The sequence below is a fragment of the Ursus arctos genome, unplaced genomic scaffold, assembly GCF_023065955.2.
Source record: "Ursus arctos isolate Adak ecotype North America unplaced genomic scaffold, UrsArc2.0 scaffold_8, whole genome shotgun sequence".
Taxonomy (NCBI): domain Eukaryota; kingdom Metazoa; phylum Chordata; class Mammalia; order Carnivora; family Ursidae; genus Ursus; species Ursus arctos.
Window position 1 is genome coordinate 72,625,869 of NW_026623100.1, and position 21,167 is coordinate 72,647,035.

Here is a 21,167-nt window from a genome sequence, read left to right on the forward strand (position 1 = left end):
TCCACCCCAATTTAGGATCCCAGCATAAATCTCACTTTGACCCAGTCCTGGATTCCTTGGACTAAGTCTCTTTGTTATGTGTGTTAAATTCCTTTTTTCTTTTTTTTTTTCAGACTGATCAGTGTTTAACACCTGTTTGTCCTGCCTTTCCATACCATAAGCTCCATGAGAGAATCTTTTTCCTTCTAGATTTTTCCAGTACAGGGCTTGGCACATAACAAGCACTCAAAGTCTATTAATATTAAACTGGATTAATCAGTTGATGTTTGTTGAGTTGGATTTTAACTGTCATGTTCTTACAGAAAAAACTTTTGAGCCCCAAAGAGACAAACTCAGAAATCTATTGAAAACAGATTTGCTCTTTTTCATGTCCAAACTTTCTTAGTATATAATTAGGAAAAGCGCTCTAAAGTCAGACTCTGCTGTTGCCACTTGTTGGTTATGGGACTGTGGGCTTGTCACTTGTTGTTTCTAAGTCTCCATTTCTTCTATAATGGGGATAATAAAAATTCTTAGCAAAGGGGTACCTGGGTGGCTCAGTTGGTTAAGTGTCTGATTCAGCTCAGATCATGATCTCAGGGTCCTGGGATTGAACCCTACGTCGGGCTCCCCACTCAGCAGGGAGTCTGCTTCTCCCTCTCCCTCTGCTCCATTCTGCGCTTGGGTTTTCTCTCTCAAAAAAGAAATAAAATCTTTAAAAAAAATTCTTAGCATGAGTTGTGAGCATCAGATGAATATATGCATGTAATTAAGTCAATATAACTTAACCATATGTAGTATTATTGATTAAAAACACCGTTACTACTAACTTCTAAAATCCATCAAATGATAACTATGTGGCAATATTTATAATTTAATCACTAGGATAATACTGTCACATAGGTATCATTATCTAAATGTCATAGACAAAATGATTCATCATATAACCCAGAATAATTGTGACACAGCCTGATTACAAAATCCATATTTCTTTTCATAACATCATGCTAATCTTATTTGATCAAGGTTCTATAACCTTTTAAAACATTATGTCAGATACATGAAGTTGAAAGTTTTCCTGCCAGTACCGTATACCTTGTTTCCCGCTCTCTCTGTCAATAATGGCATCCCTGCTCCCCTTTGCTCGTTATCTAGCTGATTCCTACTCCTGCCACCCCTGAAATTAGCCTAGCTCCTTCCAACCCTCACCATATGGAGGTGTGGGTTCCGTGTGCCCCAGAAGTGCTACCACAGTTCTCTATGTGCCTCTCATGATTGTTCTTACCAGACTATCAATTATTGGTCTCCACTGCTGAAACGTGAGCACCGAGAGGGCACAAACAATGTCTTATATCCTCAAGGTAAATAGTAAGTGTTCAATAAACACTTGTTGAATAAATGAAAACCACATTTAACTTAACGGGATTGTAGAAGCATTTAAGCATGGTTAAAGACCCACATGTGTATATCACATGAAAGCAGCCAAGGGTTTGGGAAGAGCACCTGACACACAGGTGCTTACAGATTTCTCTGTCTGGAAACTGTCCTAGTGAGCTAGGACATGCATCACAGCACGGTTCTCTTGGAGGTGTACTGCCATCAAAAGCTCTGTTGTTGTCCTCATTATTGGGGACCTTGTGAGTCAAGGATAAAGTGGGAGATGCTAAAACCTCGGAGCAAGGCCCACTCTCCTGTTCTCATAGAGAAATGCAGTAGCCATCTCCTTCTCAAGGCCTAGGAACTATAAACACACCTTAGTAGTAATCCCAGGAGGCTGAGTTGGAAATCTAGATATCTCCCTGGATTTCCCTGGAATCTATTACTTTAAGCAGTTCAAAATAGGTCTTCCTGTCACATTTTCTTATAGCACATTTCTTATATATTTTTTCCCATTGTACTCAATCTTATTTGTAATTTTGTGCTACTTATTTGTAATTTTGTTTAATATATATTTCTCTAGCTAGACTCTGAGCTCTATGAGGGCAGGGATTATGGCTATTTTAATTCACCCAGTATATCTAGCACAGGCAACTGACAGATATGCCACAGGTATTTGCCGAAGGAATGAATGAATTGATGAAATAGAGAGATAGTGCCTCATATAAAATCAATATAATGAATATCAAAGCAACAGGGTGAAGTAGGTAGAAAGAGCACAGATCTGTTTTGGATCTTAAAGCTATCACTTATAAACCTCATGACTTCAGGCAAATTCCCCAATCCCTGTATCAATTTCTTGGTCTAAAGTAGAGCTATCTCATTGGATTGCTATGAACCTGGCAGAGCCCCTTGCACAGAGAGCTGGGGTGTACCATGCATATTTCCAAACACTGCACACCTCAAAAAGCATCTCCTCCTCTTTTCCCTTCCTTGCTGGATTAACTGCGAGGAGTTGTAAAGTACCGGAACATCATAAGGTGTAGACTTCAGAATTTGTATTTTACACCCAAGAAACCAAGATCCATATTTCTTTTCACATGAAGAAATGAAATCTCAGAAAAGTTTAAGTAATTTTTCCAGGACTTCACATGAGTGATGACTACAGCACACCTGTCATGCCTGAAACACATTTCACGCCTCCTAGTTTTACGGGCTTTCCATTATGTAGTTCCACTCGTGTCCTTCTAAAGCAGCTTCTCCAACTGGGGTCTTCGGAAGACATTGAGATGGTAACAAGCATAATTTAATGTAACTTCCCTGAGCAAACACGGGAAACAAGGCCTACTGGGGTCTCCACAAGAGGAACCCTCAGACTTCTATCCATAGGCATGTGCACTAGGAATACCTAAAAGTGGGATGTAGGAAGCACTATCTCCCTCAAAAAAAGTTTCCACAAAACCCTTTGAGGGGCAATAACTATCAGCGTCTTGGAAATATTTCTTTAAAGAAACAAAGTTTAAAATGTCCTTACTACGAAATTTAAACCACCTTCCCTTTCAACTCCGCCACCTCACCGAGAATGAGCAAACTTTCAATAGGCCTTTGTTTTAATACCGTTTCCTAAGTACTGCTTTGTTATAAAGCTATTTGTTCTTAAATATTTTGCTTAAAAATGTGAAATGGGGGTGCCTGGGTGGCACAGAGGTTAAGCGTCTGCCGTCTGCCTTCAGCTCAGGGCGTGATCCCGGCGTTCTGGGATCGAGCCCCACATCAGGCTCCTCCGCTATGAGCCTGCTTCTTCCTCTCCCACTCCCCCTGCTTGTGCTCCCTCTCTCGCTGGCTGTCTCTATCTCTGTCGAATAAATAAATAAAATCTTTAAAAAAACATGTGAAATGATCTATGACAGTACATTGAACTTATTGTATACATATCATGTGTGTATGTATGTATGTATCTGTATGTATGTCCATTACTCCCTCACCCCCACTTTGAGAGCCATTCTCCGCTCTTAGCCAATGTGCGTTAGCGTACACTTCTACAAACACTCAACAAATGAAGGCTCTGATAGACTAATCCTGATTCAAACATATTCTGCAACATTTATGGTGCGCACCACTAAGGCTTCCCTTTCTGTCATTTATTAGGTGTTATTTGATGGGCAATAGATGGACTAAGTGATAATATTAGACCTGACCAAAGAAGTGAAGTAAGGGTGTCATGGGAATGTGTCACAGGCGCTGGAGGCACCTCAGAGGAAAAGGTGAAGGAAAGAGAGGATTAAGGGCAGAAGACAATTAAACACTGGCAGATGTCCTCTGACATTATTTATGAAGCATGTCATAAATCATTGGCATGGGAAGGATTGTTCATCAATTGAACGTTAGTCATGGGAGGCTTTGGGAATTTAGCAGGAGGTATGTCTGAAATAAATGGAAGAGCTTCCCCAAACAGATGCAGAACACAGGTCTAAGCTAGGACCCTGACTCAGGATACTTTTTCTAGGACCGTAGTCACCATGGTCTCTGGGATATATGGGTATTAGCTATTATTTAACCAGCAAATTAGAACAAATACGGTTAGAAAGGGCAGAACACAGAACAGGAGACTAGAAGAAAGGATGAAACGCAGACAGAGGAGAATGGCAGGAGGAAAGGTAGAGGTCAAGAATGGGAGAAGAATTATTTACTCTGTGCTAAGGTCTTTTAGGTGTGTGTGTGTGTGTGTGTGTACATATGCATATCTGTATATACACAAATATATATGGTCCTCAACATCCCATAAAGCAAATATATTATTCCCATTTCCCAAGTGAGAAAATGAGCCCCCCAAATTAATTAGGACTGAGAGTCCTACCCAGTTCTATGAATCATCCAAGACTCCTACTATACAAAAGAGCCTCAGAATGTCTGTGCAACTTTTACAGATTTAAAGGGAGAAAAGGATGCTCCTTTTTAATGACAGATTAGAAATATGCTTGAAATTCCCTAGCAAATGAAGCAGGAAATATGGGGAAAAGAGAGAAAAAGCTAAGGAGAAGAAAAATGGGTCTTAGAAGAACTAAAGACAGGGGCGCCTGAGTGGCACAGAGGTTAAGCGTCTGCCTTCGGCTCAGGGCGTGATCCCGGCGTTCTGGGATCGAGCCCCACATCAGGCTCCTCCGCTATGAGCCTGCTTCTTCCTCTCCCGCTCCCCCTGCTTGTGTTCCCTCTCTCACTGGCTGTCTCTGTCTCTGTCGAATAAATAAATAAAATCTTAAAAAAAAAAAAAAAGAAGAACTAAAGACAATAAGACCATTTGGATTTGTCTCTGTGTGTGTGTGTCTGTGTGTGTGTGTGTCTGTGTGCGAGTGTGTGTATACACATGTGCGTGCGTGCAGAGGGGCTGGAACCAAGTTTTCAGCTCGGAAGTTAGACGGGTTGGAAGATATACTTTCCTTATCATAAAAGCCCTGGGAGGAAAGAGTGAAAGAATGGATCACGTAAAAGTCCTCCCACAGATAAGCATTGAAAGATAAGTCATGAAATTAGTTGGAATTATAAGGGAGGTGAGGGGAGAGTATTAGAAATTCTTTTTTTGGAAGGTATTGAAGGATAGAAGTATGATAGTATGAAATTTAAATCAAAAGGCAGGGCTCTTGAAATATTTTTGTTCAAGTCCAGTGACTCGCTGGAGGCTGGATGGGAGAAAAGGGCCACGTTTATTCAGTTATGGTAGCGCTCCCACATCCCCAAAAAATACATTTCAAGACCACCAATGAATGCCTGAAACTGCAGATAGGACCGAACCTTATATATACTATGATTTTTCCTATACATACATACCTATGATAAAGTTTAATTTATCAATTAGGTGTAGTAAGAGGTTAACAACAGTAACTAATGATAAAGTAAAATAGTTATAACAACATAATGTCACAAAAGTTATGTGAATGTGGTCGCCCCCTCTCTCAAAATATCTTATTGTACTGTACTGACCCTTCTTGTGACGATGGGAGCTGATAAAATGCCTGTTGATGAGATGAAGTGGGGTGAGTGACGTAGACATGTGACTTAGCATTAAGCTAATGTTGACCTTTTTTTTTTTAAGATTTTATTTATTTGACACAGAGAGAGAAAGCACAAGCAGGGGAAGCAACAGAGGGAGAGGGAAAAGCAGGCTCTCCCCTAAGCAAGGAGCCCGAAGTAGGGCTCAATCCCAGGACCCTGGCACCATGACCTAGCTGAAGGCAGATGCTTAACAGACTGAGCCACCCAGGCGCCCCTACTATAGACGCTTCTGACTACGCATCAGGGGATCATCAGCTTCTGGACCTGGGTTCACTGAGGGTAACTGAAACTGTGCAGAGTGAAACCACAGATAAGGGAAGACTAGTGGAGCTTGAAAAATAATAAGTGGCCTTAAAATGGGTTCAATTAGGAAACAAACTTAAAAATGTGCTCTTAGTTCCATATTCTGTTGGGCCCAGTTATATGCTGGTATTACATGGCAGAAGGATGACGGTTAAAAAAAAAAAAAAAAAAAGGTCTAATGGAAAGGAGGTGCACTGAAAGAAAGAATGAGTAAAATGTTAAGTTTGAGGTCTCAGTGTAGGCTTTTCTTCCAGAAATTCTCTTTTCTATGCATCCAGGCCACCTTTCTATTTCACCTGACTTAGTGAATTGCATTTATCTGGCTTCCTAGGCATAAATTCCTTGAAGGCTGACACTATATCTTATTTAATGTTGATTCCACAGTGACTACACAGTGCTTGGCACACTTACTCCATAGACATTTGTTTTACAACGTAGGCTAAGCACTGTTCAATGTTCACTGCTTTTAATAGCTCGATTCCTCCCTCAGAAGTTCCACAACGAGTGTAGGCTCTGCTACAACTCAGAGACTAAAGTGGTTTCAGAACTCTTGATCTGATGAAAAGAATGATAATGACAATAATAACTATCATTAACTGCATTTTCACAAATGAAGCATTATATCTTTACATATGTAGTCTTTTATTTTCTGTTCAAGAATCCTGTGAATTACTATTTTAATGGAAACTGAGGTTGAGAGTTTGAACCACTTATTCAAGGTCATTGAACTAATAACCTGTGCAAATGTGTTTTTTTTTGTTGTTCTTTGTTTTTTTCTTTCTAAGGATATCTAGCTTGAAAACTCTTATTTACATTTCCTATCCTACTTTCTTTTGAGCCAGTTAAAAACTTGGGGAGGGCTGAGGAATTCTTCATTCACAAACTCAAAATGAGTAAAGATTAAATGTAAATGGATTGTCTTCATCTCTCTGAGGAAAAATACACCTTTATAAACATTTAAAAGGAAAGCTAAAATTTTACATAGAATTTAAACTTATCTCACAATTTCTTTTCTTTTTTTCATAAAATTTCCCATATTAGCAAGAAAACAAACATCAAATGCCTTCAGTATAAATTTCAAAAACACTTGAACTTCTGAAATAAACAAAATTGATGGTCTTCCATTAACTCATAACACCAACTGTCAAAGGATTCCAACAAATAAAAGCTGTTAACTGAAAGTCAGACTTGCACGGCACCATTTGGTACATTAAAATAAAACATATTAATAAGCATGTTAACTTTATCGATAATGCTTAATAAGCCTCCATGAGACACTTACCTCATAATTTAAGATTGAATTTCAAGAAATCAGAAATAAACACACTAATCGCAAAGTAATAAAACCAACACGAAATATAAAATACCAGAGACTCCCATAGCACCACAGTCTACTATTTAAAGAAATCTCCAATTGCAATAAAATACGAAACAACAGAAATATTAGGGTCTAGTTATTTGTGTTAGAAAAAAATATACCCTGGCTCCAAAGCACATTTAACATGTTAATGATTTGCAAAAATCTATTTACATTCAGCTCCTCAAAAGTTCATTGTCTTTCAGAGCCTAAGAGATAATAAGCAAAATCCAAACAAAGGAGAGAAAAAATATTATTTAAACTTAAAGATTTCCATTTTCAGAAAAGTCCCTATATGAGCAAGAATAAGGAAAAATAGAATTCATTCTATAAATCTGTAATAACTGCAAATAAATTTAACTGATAAGTTAACACTTTGCCTTTTATGAGTAATACTTCATAAAAATGAAATCCTTTTATTGAAGAGAGCCCTACTTTCTATGAAAAGTTCGGCAATTATTGTATCAGATATATTGAGTTTGAAGGCCACTTGGTGAATGAAGAGTGCTCCAAGTCTTAAGTGTAATTTAGAACAAAAGGAAATAGATTGTTCACCTGAAAATAACCCAACAAATGGTTATAAATGCAGTGCATTGTCTTAAAAAAAATAAACAGTTGGTGGTTACAGAGCAGGTCATCTGTGTTAGAAGCAGTGAAGAAAGGCAGTGGAGAAATCCAGAGAAAGCGTAAGAATCATAACGAATTACCCAACTTGCATGCTTTAAGTTAGCTGGTAAGGGTATAGAACATCTCTTTAATGTATTCACAGGCACCTTATTATTAAAGTGTCAAACCTCTGTGAGGATTCTTGAATAATCTGTTATTCCATTTCTGTTTCATTCATTAAGTAGTTTCTGAAGCACCCCCAGGATCCCCGTTTGTGAAGTTCTCAATGAACCAGGTTGGGAACAACTTAAACTATTTTGACTCACTTAAGAGGGCATAAATTATCTTTAGAAACAAACTGTAAATGAGGAATGCACTATTGTGGTCCCTTCACAGGGTGAACATGTTAAAATAATTCCATAGCTCAAAAGAACCATGATCTAAGTGGTACACATAGCTATCATAGTCTGGGTTTAGATTCCCTTTTTGACTTATTAACATCAGTTCTTGTAAATAGATAAAAATAATTTATATTTTGACTTATTAAGAGATAAAAGGAGGGGCGCCTGGGTGGCTCAGTCAGTTGGGCGTCTGACTTGTGGTTTCAGCCTAGGTCATGGTCTCATGGGTCCTGAGATCGAGCCCCAAGATCGAGGCCCACAAAGTCCAGCTCCATGCTCAGTGGGGAGTCTGGTTGGGATTCTCTCTCTCCCTCTGCCCCTCCCCCCACTTGAGTGTGTGCTCTCGCTCTCTCTCTCTCAAATAAATAAATATATCTTTAAAAAAAAGAGAGAAACAGAAAAATATTCATGGATTACAATAAACTCTTAAGCTACTCTTAAAGGTATTATTATAGTGCTTTTATATCTTTAGTGAGAATAAATTATATAATAATCTTTAGTCCAACTCTTCCTTTTAGTAACATAAAAATATTGAAAGCAATGTTAATTGTACGTATTTTTAGTCAAAATAATTTAATTTCTTGGTATAATTAACAAGGTGCATACAACTGATTCTTGGAACAAAGATTAAATTGACATATGTTACAGAGTATCTAGTATAAAAGACATTGTGCAAATATTATGGAAAAATGAAAAAGGTCATTGTAATCTCTGCCCTTGTGGACTGTGCTTTCATATTGTAGATACGTCTTTGAGATGAAAATGCTCCTTGATATACTGCACTTTTTATGTATTAGAGGGATGGATTAAATAATTTATATGGATCCCATCCAGTTCATTTGCTCTATTAATTATGTGAATTAACCACTGGGACAGTAGAAATATCATTTATTAACTTGTGTACCACTTGAAACTTTTGGAAAATTGATACATTTATATCTACTAAAGGTAACTGAGATGGACATTGTCAATTTCAACTTTAGACTAAACTGAATGTGACCCATTCTTTAAGAAGAACCTTCCAATGTCCCTAAATATTTACTAATCTAAGGAACATAGATATCACCCAATACAAAGAAAAAGACCTTCAGAATGATATTAAAAGGTATTGCTTTCATGAATTAGGACCCTTGTTTGATATTGACATTATACTGTCATTTTATGAAATTCCCCAAGGAGCTCCTCAGCAATGTTTGGAATCCATACCTATATGCAATCCCAACAGAAAATCTATAGCTTGCACAGGACAACATTTCTAATCATGTTATCCTACTACAGATGAGATTCACAGCATAGCAAATGAAAGCAGGGCACTTAGAGCTGCAAGTCTTTGCATATTTTACCTGGTGTTCAGACCCATCTGGGCATGACTATTTTCAGAATGAGATAGTAAGACCTGGTGACATTTGTTAGGGACAGACTCTATCCAAGACCGAGCTCAACCCAATTTAGCAAAGGTTTACCATGAAGGGTTAAATTAAATTGTTAATTGGTAAGGCTCCTGGCTGGCTCAGTGGTAGAACATGCAACTCTTGATCTCAGGGTTGTGAGTTCAATCCCATGTTGGAGATAGAGATTACTTAAAATAAATAAATAGAAATGTTTAAAAATTGTTAATTTTTGAACATGTTGAGAAACTCACCCCTATGCTTCCACAAAAACTCCCAAGAGTATTTAACTTATCTTTTAAATGAGAAAGAAACTCAGACTGTCTTCCTCAAGCCTTCCCTAATGCCTCAGCTTTTTGCAGGTAAAAATTCCTGGCATTTCCCCAAAGGGGACATCTGTAGTGGTTGTGGCTATCTTTCTGAGGGCGTGGGAGATTACATATTTCAAAAAGGAACAGGAGGACCTGGATTATCTTTAAAAGGCCTAGAGCTTTACTGTACAGGCATTCGGGAGAGAAAATGGGGGAGAAATAGAAAAACTGAGTGAGAGGAAAAGAGAAAATAAAAAGAAGGAAAGAAAAGAAGGGCCAGGTAGGCAGGTGTGATTGCTGCTTTGCAGTCCCAGTGCAGCAAGACAGCTGCCCAAGTGCTTTCCAAGCCCTAAAAGGCTTTGCCAGCAGCACTGCTGTCCTCTCTAGCGCCCACTTCAGGCTGAGCCACTCCGGCATTCTTCCTTTAGTCTTCCTGCCCCCCACCCCTCCCCTTCTCTGCAGGTGGCTGCATCTGGAGGATTTCCATGAAGGCTGGGGACAGTTAGGCATCTTGGATTTGGGTTCTGCCTTCTAGGAGCCAAAGTAGAGCTGGCAGAACCCATTGTGTATTTACACTGCAGCTGCCTCACTCTGCTAGGTCCCAGGCCCTGCAGCTGCAGCAGTTCTGGAAGATGCAAGACCGGAAGAAGAGTGAGGATGATGCCTGCAGTGTCTCAGAAGGCTGGAGTCCCTGAAGGATGAGAGCGCAGAGGAGTTGGAGAGGGGCCTGGCCAGGGCCCAAACAGGACCTTTGAGTGATATGCCAGTGCTCTCAAAAAAAAAAAAATCCAAGGATTCCAAAGAAATTAACTGAGATGCAGAGGAGGCCAGGAAGGCCAGGTTAAACATTGAATAAGGTAAGTATATTGGAGGTGAGGGGCAACAGAAAAGAGATAGAAAGTGACCTTATAAAAAGGGAGAAATGATAGGGTGTGAAAAGGAATCCTTGGGACTCTCTTGAAAGATATGCTGGGGACCAGCCAATTGTTTATTTGAAGACCTTAGCAATGTCACTGAGGATGATGAAATTGTAGGGAGAAGGGAACATTTCCACTTCACATTACTCTGTAATGGTTTATTTCATAGACTAGAAGTTAACTGACTTTTCCCTAGCTTCGTGGTTCTGGGCCTCAGTTTCCTCATCTGTAAAACAAGGGGTTTGGACTAGATGCTTTTGAAGGTCTCTGACTGATGTGACTCTGTCAACCTACGAGCCAGGGTATCTGACACCAGCATCTCTGAGATTTAGTACCAGGTTCCCCATTCTTCCTGCACTACCCATTTATCAGTGCAGTGTAACAATACCCGCACCATTCGTGAAGCAGATCCCAACTCTCAGTGATGACGGGCAGCATGGCTCAATCATGACAAGAGATTGATCCTTCTGCCCTAACTAAGGAAGGGAGGAACAGTGATTTACACTTTGGGTTTTCCAGGAGAGAATATTCTCGAATTTTTTTTATTTCAGATTTTATCCATTGTAAATTATAAATTCCTTTGAGGGGTTCGAAAGAGTTGGACTGGCTAAAGGGCCAAGGGGCTGTATAACGATCTGCCTTATTTGAAGGAAAATTTATGTCATTACAGAAATTGAATCTGCTTTTTCCATGGAAATCCAGCTCACACTGGCCATGCTCTTCTCTTGTCTGCCTGCCTCATGCCATTCTGCCAACTGCTTCAGGGCAGCATTTTCTGGAGTTATTAAACACCCAAGCTTAATGAGAGTGCACTTATGGGTGAAGTATTCAATGATGCAGGACCCCCACCCCCAACACACACATAATCGGTTTAGATGATAGTGGGGATAAAACATGTTTTCACCAAGAGTTTCGTTTTTAATTTGTCTCAACCTGAAATTCCTTTAATGTTTTTAAAATTAATATGTAGAAATACAACTCCTTTGCTCCTCTTGTTTTCAAGTGGGATGTGACACACAGATAGTATCCATTTGTGTTTTCTACACCCACTAGCATTTCCATTTCATTTTAGTCTCCAAAATATGGGCAAGAGCACAACTCCAGAAAAATGGATTCCCACTCTCCCATCTCACAGGGCACTGAACCGTGCAGCGCTAAGCACTTGCACGGAGCCTCACCATTTCCTCCGATCCCCACCCCCATTCACCAGTGCCGCCTGGTTTCCACAGGGGGTTTGACCTTGCAAAGACCCTGCTTCAGTTTCTAGGCAAGTTACAACTCATTTTAACTCAAACACAAAACGACCTTTTCTCCTTTAAAGAAACAGTACCAAATGTAACATACCTGGGCTTACATTTCTCAACCCTGTATTCCAGAATGTGAACACGGGATGCAAAGGCAGGTAACTAGTTTGGGTCTCACAGTTCCCATTCAGAGGCTCTGAGATTCAGACTCTGTTCAAAACAGACGGCTGACTATGTGGTTGAACATCTTTCCTTTTTTGCCCATTCACCATCATGACGAAAAATCAAAACCAAAAAATTATCTGCTCATTTCTAAATACAAGAAATGTGTTTCTTTTGCGCCTCGCTCCGTGGTTCTAAACACGAACACCCGCTCGGAAACCAACACTGTTTTCCACACCTCATCTCGTCTACTCAGTTTCACTTAGCAAACACCTTCACTGCTCTTCCACGGTGAGAAAAATGGTGCACCAACCCCACGGATGACAGGTTGGTACTTGACTGCAACCGCTCAATAGTTTTATCAGCAACCAGAAAACTTCACAATCGGTGAATAGCTACTTAAATGCGTGTAAGGAAATCTGCTTATTTATGGGCTTACACTAAAAAAACCACCTCTGTTTCACCTATCTTAAATCTAGCCTAAAACAATCCCCTAAACACGCCGCAGATAAACACTCCCCCTTCCCCCACCCCCATTATCCCAAAAGATCCCCCCATTGACTAACAACACATTCAGACGGCCAGCATTAACCAAAGCAATTGCCACCATGCATTCAGACGCATCTATGTAAAGTATGTGACAATAGCCAAAGCATCTCTCAGACAATTGACTGTACTACACATGCAGAAAAGCAACGAAGAATGCATTTTCCACTTACAGTTATAGCGCTGCGCACGGTCACTTAATGAAAATGATAAAACTCAACAGTTCTTTATATATATGTATAATTCAGATAAACGGTTAAGCCGTCTCTGTGTGTGGTTCTCTCGCGCTCTTTTTTTTTTTTCTCTGCAGCTCTAGGCTGCTTAAATCCCTCTTGGATCGCGCCTCGCAAGCCCAGCCGCCGCCGCAACAAGCTCGGGTAAGTCTATGCTGCAGATTGGGAATCCCATAGAAAACCTAGGGTCCCTGGAGCTGGATGCGCAGGCGCGCGAGCCGCCGCCTCTCGAGGCACCCCCTCCCCTTTCCCTCCTCCCTCTTCCTCCAGCTCCGCAGCCCCAGCTCTGCGAGCTCACAAGCCGGTGACCAAAAGCAGCCTGGCATTGGCGCATGCTCAGTTGGAGGGGCTCGGAGTTCCCGTGGGTGGATTCCATGTCTCCAGATTTTAGCGGAAACTCAAAAGGAAAGTACATAGGAAAAGGGGAGCCTGGCTACCGGAGCAGCCTGCACCTGGACAGGCGGTAGGGAGAGCAAGTGGGCTCACCACACCCCGCCGTTTTGGAGTCTGATGATGAAGGCGAAGGCCAGAGATGGGACACTTGGAGCCTTCTATTCCCAAGGCTCCCAGCCCTAGAGGGCCCTCGGCCCACCCTTTGTCAGCTGTAAGAGAAAACTGCAGAAATCCTTTTCTTGAGAGGAAGTGTATCCCCGGCTAGCTGTGAGCATATCTACCCGGCTCACTGTGAAGGAATGGTTATGGTGGGCACTTTTCGTGGGCCATTTCATCCGAGGGTCTTAACCTGGGAGTACTGGAAGCCAGGCCTTCTCGTACCCCATTGCCCAGGACCATACTGCCCAGAGCGGCTAGAGAAATGTATGTTGAAGGAAGCTGGGTCCGAGGCTTCTTGCCTCGTGTGACCTCGGGCAAACCATGCTAACCATCAAGGAACATTTAACAAGCGCCTGTAGTATGCAGTTAATAAATATTTATTGAATATGCGCAGTGGGGGGGATGGATGGGAGGGAACAAACCATCCTTGGAATACATGGTTGAGGGCTTGGTCTAAGTGATATTATAAAGCCCCCTTCTGTGTCCATTAAGGACGCCTGTGTTTGCTAGCCCTCCCCCTCTCCCCACTGTCCTGCCAAAGCCTAGAAGACTTGGCAAGGAGTAGTGCCCAGTAAATGTTTGGTTGCTTCCCTACCAGGAAAGCAAGAATTCCCAGATGTTCCCAACCCGATCAGTTTCCTTAAGTGTGTATGTTTGCTCATTCGTTCATTCATTCATTCATTCATTCAACAATTATGCAGTAACCAACTACTTATTATTAACCACTGTTTTGGGGATAAACGCTGTGAACAAAAGCCCGTCCTGGGTTCTGCATGAAGGTGGGAGTTCTATTTTCAAGGGAGGGGAGTTCTGGGGGCACAGTGAAGGTCTAGGTTCTCCTTAACCTTTACAATTTCACACGCTTTATCACGTTCAGGAAAACTGCAGTGTTAATAAACCTTTTGGTTCTGAGGACACCAAGAGCATCTTATGGCAAAAGGCCTCTAGACTGACAAATCTCCGTTGCCAGGAGGGAGCTACTCCTAGCTACCAAGTCGGAGAGTCCAGCTTGGAAGAACTTGAGGATACTTCAAACCAAAACCAGGAGAAACTCCGCTCCACCAGTCTGACGCTGAAAGACTTGTGCTCGGTGAGGACCCCCTGTAGTGACGCCTAAGTCGCAGCCCGACGCTCAAAGCCAAACTGGCCGGCGCAGGGCCCAGGAATGCGCTTTCCTGGGCCAGACGCCTCGGGAAGGTGGCGCAGGGTGGGGGAGCGCTCTCGGGACTCCCGGGACAGAGCGCGCAGAAGTCCCCTCCCGGCGGGGCTCTTCCGCGGGGTGCTGGCGACCTCGGAAACCCGGAGCGCGGAGTCCCGCGGAGCAGGGCGCGCGCCCGGGCGCGTTGCGGCAGCTAAACACATTGAGAGTCTGGCGGGCGCCAGCTCCGCGCTCCCGGGCCGCAGTGCGCACTGCGCAGCGGGGCTGGTGGGTTGTTTCTTTCCGTTTCTTGGGTTGGGGTGGGGGCAAAAGTCAGTTCTGGATGTGTCTCTTCGGTTGGCCGTGGAGACAGCCTCCAAAGCTTTCAAGTTAATTTATCGTCTTTTGTCGATCTCCCCTACTAAAGCGTTTTAAGCTGGGCTGTCTGGTTTCTCTCTGGAGACAGCCTCCGCATTGCAATCCGCATCAGCTGAAGGAAGGGGTCATAATGCCATTTCTCCGCGTGGAAGAGATGTGCATGTGTTTTGCGCCCTGGCGGTCTCTTTCGTGGCAATATTCGGGTTTAGATAACTTACTTTCAACTTGTGCTTAGGAAAAAACGAACGCTGATACTTTAAAGCGTGTTCTGTTGTAGGGGAGGTTTGATTTCGATGCGTGCGCTTTTGTGAAGCAGCTTTGTCTAATTCGGCAGAAAATGTTTAAAAAGTTTTATTTGCACTGAAGCGTTGTTTGGCGTCCTGAATGCGGTATCTTAATTTTTAATCTCCAGCTGTGATGCAACTTTATTTTCTTAAGCTTTAATGTTTTGTTGTTAATTTTTTTTTTTCTGAGATGCCTTTTGATCGAGTTTTATGTGCAGCGTGAAATCACCGTAGGGAAGCAAATTCTAAGACACCAAAGGAACATATCGTTAAAATTACGGAAAGCGGTTCCCCTCTTTAGGATGGCAGAATGAACTTGAAAAGAGGAATGTGGTAGACACTAAAAAATCAGGGAACCCTCAGTTTCTTTCCTTCTTTGGGCATTTGCAGATGTCACTGATAATCACGGAAGAACAGAGGTGCTCGGTCCCGCGCTCTGAGCCCTGGAGTAGAGGAATTGGAATACCGCACCCTTCTGGGTGCAGAATACCGTGGAGGTGTAGCAGTAGTTCCATTGACATAAAGCCCTCCAGCACTGTGGATGGATAGCGGGGTCAGCTTTCATACTCTGGAGAATTTTTAGGGGGATGGGGAGGAGAGGAAGGTGCTGTAGAGAAGAGTTTTGGGGTTTTTTGTGGGTTTTTTGTTTTGTTTTGTTGTTTTTTTTGGGGGGGGGTTTTTTTTTTTTTTTTTTTTTTTTGTTTGTTTGTTTTTTGGAGTACCTAGTAGAATCCTCACTTGCCCAGAAACTACTGGGGAGCTCTTTTCCTTTCCTCATAAATTGTATTGTTTTCCGAGGTAGCCTTACTTCCCACCTCACTCTTTCCCAGATTCAAACAAACAAAATGAAACTAAGAATGACCTTTTAGGTGTACAGAACTTCATTTAATATTGGCATCCACTTTAATCGAGACACAGACAAGTTGAACACAGAGAATGATGGTACAAAACGCGAGGAGGATAACAGGTCTGAGCTTGTGGTCCTCTGAGCTCATGGTAATATTATTTAATAGACATGCTGTGTATAAAATATATGAGCCAAGAATGGTGGAACTTAAGGCATGGGGGCATTTAGGAAATTGGAAGGAATATTAAGTGTTTGAAAGTCAACATTAGAAAATGAAAAGAGACAGGAATTGGAAAAATGGATTTAAACTCATTTAAATTCATGCAGAATAATGATAGCAATTTTCTTGTATAGGTAAAGTGTCTGTTTCAGAAAGCTATGGATATTAATCCTTACAGAGATGCATTACATAAGATAATTATGTTTATCCTGTTTTATTTATCCTATTTTTAAAAATATACGGATAGGCCAACGAAATAAAATAACTTTCTGAGGTCAACAGCAAGTTATTACCTAGAATAAAGCTATATAGTAACTTTTCTAGCAGAAAGTATTTCATTCTATATGTTTGTATTCCTTCTACATGTTTTTCTAAAATAAGTGGAAAAATGCAAGACCATGAGGAAGTGATTCCCATGCAGTTAGGGAGTGAATTCCAAGTCTCTATGCAGAAGAGGGATTGACAGTCCTAGTGTTAAAGAACTCCATTGATCATTTCTCCCCGTGGACCTCTGATTTAGCTCTAATCCATGACTGAATGTAAACTCATTTTGAAAGATTATTCTTAGCTGTGTCACCAGTTTCCTTAAAAATTGAAAATCCGCAATAAAAGTTCCTTAAATCCCTGCTGAATGAATTATTGTCAAAGCTTTGCGTTTCCTGGAAGTTTCTTGGAGTCTTAGAAATGGTCATGGCAAATGCAGGTGCTCTGCAGTCTTAAGAATAGAAAGTGCTTTATTCCATTGTGTCTTCCACATTTGGGCCTAACCTATAAATTCCCAGGAGGGCTTTTAAGTTGGAAATATTCACCATTATTGTTGCGTGTTTTCAACACACAAAAGAAAGGCTGATAGAAGAATTGCACTAAATATGATATCTATTTTTTTCTTCCATGACTTTTTAGGTAGTCCTGTGCACTAGGCTGTACTCTTTTTGAGTTGTGTGAATAGCCACTGCAAATATAATCACGGATTCATACGCTGGCGCTTCTGTACTTTGAAAACCACCTGATGTCAAAGGGTCTTCAAAAGCCCTTCTTGCTTAAAACATATCTTACTAACTTGCTCCTACCTTCAGTCTTTATTTTCCTTAATATAGTTCCTTTGAATTTTTAATGATACTTTTCAAGTCAAGAGAGAATGTTAGCATAAAATATAAAGGAAAATAAAAATAATGAATTCTTCACTCCTTCTGAGACTACCAACAAAAACAAACTCAGATCCTTCACCAAACGATTTTCACAGCTGGGTTTATATATTCACCTATTCCTCGAAGGAGGAAAGGACTTCCTCATTTTTTAGTGTTCTTATCATATTCCCCCCTTTAAAGTTCATTTGACCATCCTAAGGAGGTTCAGGTAGAGAGCGTGATCATTGATGATTCTTGTTTTTCTTCCAGATTGTAGGTTTAGTACCTGTACTACAGTCTCGAAGAGAGTGGATTGTATTAATTTTTTAAAAAGAAAAAAAAAATGCTTAAGTAAACTAATGGAGGTGTTTAGTAGCGGCTGCAGGTCGGATTCCTTTTTTTTTTTTTTTTAAAGATTTTATTTATTTATTTGACAGAGATAGAGACAGCCAGAGAGAGAGGGAACACAAGCAGGGGGAGTGGGAGAGGAAGAAGCAGGCTCCTAGCGGAGAAGCCTGATGTGGGGCTCGATCCCACAATGCCGGGATCACGCCCTGAGCCGAAGGCAGATGCCCAACTGCTGTGCCACCCAGGCGCCCCGGTCGGATTCCTTTTGATCTCCCTCATTCACTTATCAGACACGTATCGAATACCTACTTTGTGTCAGTCAGTGTCCTGAGCACTTTATATGCAGCATTCCATTTCACAACGACTTTATTTATGTATAAGTACTATTGTCACCCATTTTACAGATGAGGAGAGGGCTGAGGCAACATATATATTAGTAATATCTCCAGATGCCTTCTTCACTTAGTTCAGTTTCTCTTTCTTCACCCCATTCCAGTTAATGTTATGATTCTCCCTCTATAAATTACTACTTTTTTATCCACCTATTTACCTATGCAAGCAGAATATTGTGAATACTGTGATCATCTTATTTCTCTTCAATAGTCTCCCATTTTCTCCTGAGAAAACTTCAAACCCTAAGTCATGTATTCAGAATCTTCCACCATGTGGCAGACTGCTACTTGCCTACCTTAACCACAGAGCAACGAATTTGGGAAGGGGAAGAGGGAGGAAAGAGGCCCAGAAAAAGAAGTCCACCTTTCCCAGCATTGCTGCATTTTCATCTATTGCATGAAGGGGAATAGAAATAGAACGCTCCCTCTTTTTGTTGTTGCTGTTGTTTTGTTGTTGTTTTTACTATATTTCTCCTTTAAGTTCATTATAACATCCTAAAGGAGTATTCCAGAAGAGGAAGAATGACTGTTGGTGATCTTAAATCCAGACTTTTCTCTTGCTCTACAGTTTCTTTTCTTTTCTTTTCTTTTTTTCTTTTCTTTTCCTTTCTTTTCTTTCTTTCTTTTTTTTTAAGTAGGCTTCATGCTCAGAGTGGAGCCCAACATGGGACTTGAACTCATGACCCTGAGATCAAGACCTGAACTGAGATCAGGAGTCTGATGCTTAACTGACTGAGCCACCCAGTTGTTCTCCAGTTTCTTATTTACAACTGCCTACAGAACATCTACATGTGAATGTCTCACAGATACCTCAAACTCAACATCTACAAAATATTGATCTCCTCTGCCCTCCACTTCCACCAGTCTGCCTGTTCTCCCTAGCACTTTGAGGGTGTCCACTATCAACCCAGTGCTCTAAATCAGAACCTTGGACATCACCTTCCGCTCTTCTATCTCTCTCATTCCCTGTCAAATCGTTACTTAAATCCTGCGAATTCCGTTTTCTGAATGTCTCTCGAATCCACCCCTCAGTGCCACTGTGTTAGTTCATTCAGCCTTTCATCATCTCACTGCTGGACTTGTTCTTTTTCATTTTCATGATGATTGCAAAACCTCACATAAAATCACATCGCTCCTTTGAAAAAAACTATTGAGTAGTTTCTCACTTTAAATGATAAAAATAAAAATTCCTTAGCACACCATGCAAGACCCCTTATGTTCTGGCTCTTGCGTACCCTCCAGCCCCATCTCCTGCCACATCTCTTTAGTGTTCTATGCTCCATCACACTGGGGAGCTGTACTTTTACTTCTCTATAGTCTTGCGTATGCTATTTTTCTGTTCTGGGAAAATTTTCTTTGCCTTGCCTGGAACATTTCTATTAATACTTCAAGTTCAGCTGAAATATAATTTCTTAACAGAAGAATCTTCTCTTCCTAGCACTTAGAAGACAGTTTGCAAGGCTGTTGTCAAGATTAACTGAAATAGTATATAGGAGAATACTTTACAAACCATGAGACTCTATTTAAATATAAGATAGGATGTAATGGTAATTTGACTATTAATTAAGTAGAAGTTTTTTTAAAAAAAGATTTATTTATTTATTTTAAAGAGAGAGAGAGAGTGAGAGCTGGAGAAGGGGAAGAGCAGAGGGAGAGAGAGAGAATCTCAAGTAGACTCCAGGTTGAGTGTGGAGCCCCACCAAGAGGGGCTTGATTTCATGACCCTGAGATCTTGACCTGAGCTGAAACCAGGAGTGGTTAATGGACTGAGCCACCCAGGCACCACTGCTTTTCATTTCAAAAGGCAAATATATGATATTGGTGTAAAAACATACATCTTAACCAATGTATGGTCCTTGATTGAATTTAGTTACTAGCTGCTATAAAGAAATTTGTAACATTTATTTATGTATGTCTTACATCTTGGTTGAATTACTATCACACAGATAACCCACATTCAACATATTTAAAAGCTTGTAAACCAACTGATTTTCAATGTTTTTTTTTATTATATTGTTCTTTTTTGTTTGTTTTTCTGGACATTAGGCATAAATTGTAAGCATGGAACTATAATAAAATACCTTATATTTTACAGGTTTTAAATGATTTCATCATTCTTATTTTATATAATCCCCAGATATAATTTTCCTCATTTTATTTAATTAATTTACTTTTAAAGATTCATTTAGTTATTTGAGAGAGAGGGAGATTGAGAGAGAGAGGGAGGTGCAAATGGAGAGGGAGAGAGAATTCCAAGCAGACTCCATACTGAGTGCAGAGCCCAACATAGGGCTTGATCTCATAACCCTGAGATCACGACTTGAGCCGAAACCAAGAATCCAATGCTCAACTGAGCCATCCTCATTTTATACATGAGATTATCAACTCTTATGTGGTTATAATGGTTATACTAGGTTATACTATGGTTATAATGTGGTTATACTAGGTGCAATTCAGTAATCTAATTCTATTTTTTCAGTAACTACTCTCTAATACTGACAAAATGTTCCACTAGTTTCCATCTTTCTCAGTTCCAGGTTCTTGCTTAGTATGACAAAAACACGCAGTAGTAGATTATAATCTAGGAAGAAGGTGAGTTACTATTGCTTGGACTACTAAAGTTAAAAAACATAAATGTTTGCCTCACTTTATTTTCCTTGATTTAGGAAACCACAGTTCATTACAAACCCAACGACAAAGTGTGCCGGGCATCCAATAGCAGTCCACAGTATAATCCCAAGGAACTTTTTACACTAAAACTGCAAATGACTTATTTATTAAAACATTTTTATTTTTATATTTTGCCCCCAATCTCGGAGCCATCAAAGAATCCACTTTTATTCAAATTACTTGTAATATAACAAAGATGGGAATATTTTATTGGTTGTTTATAGTTTTCCACTGAAAATTTGGGGATCCACTAAAATTTGGTGATTGAGATACAGTTTATTTTATTATTTTACACTGATTTAGTGTATTTTGGAGGCAGAGATTGGAGTTATCCACA

The 21,167-nt window shown here is 40.5% G+C and overlaps 1 protein-coding gene across 1 annotated transcript in view; it reads right to left on the reverse strand.

Moving 5' to 3' along the window:
• The window catches only part of VSNL1 (visinin like 1), a 97,464-nt gene extending 84,396 nt beyond the window's left edge, over positions 1–13,068 (reverse strand). The window contains exon 1 of the mRNA XM_026519213.4: positions 12,815–13,068. The gene's annotated coding sequence lies outside the window, so the exon portion shown is untranslated. The remainder of the gene's footprint in view (positions 1–12,814) is intronic.
• Positions 13,069–21,167: the final 8,099 nt, after the last annotated feature.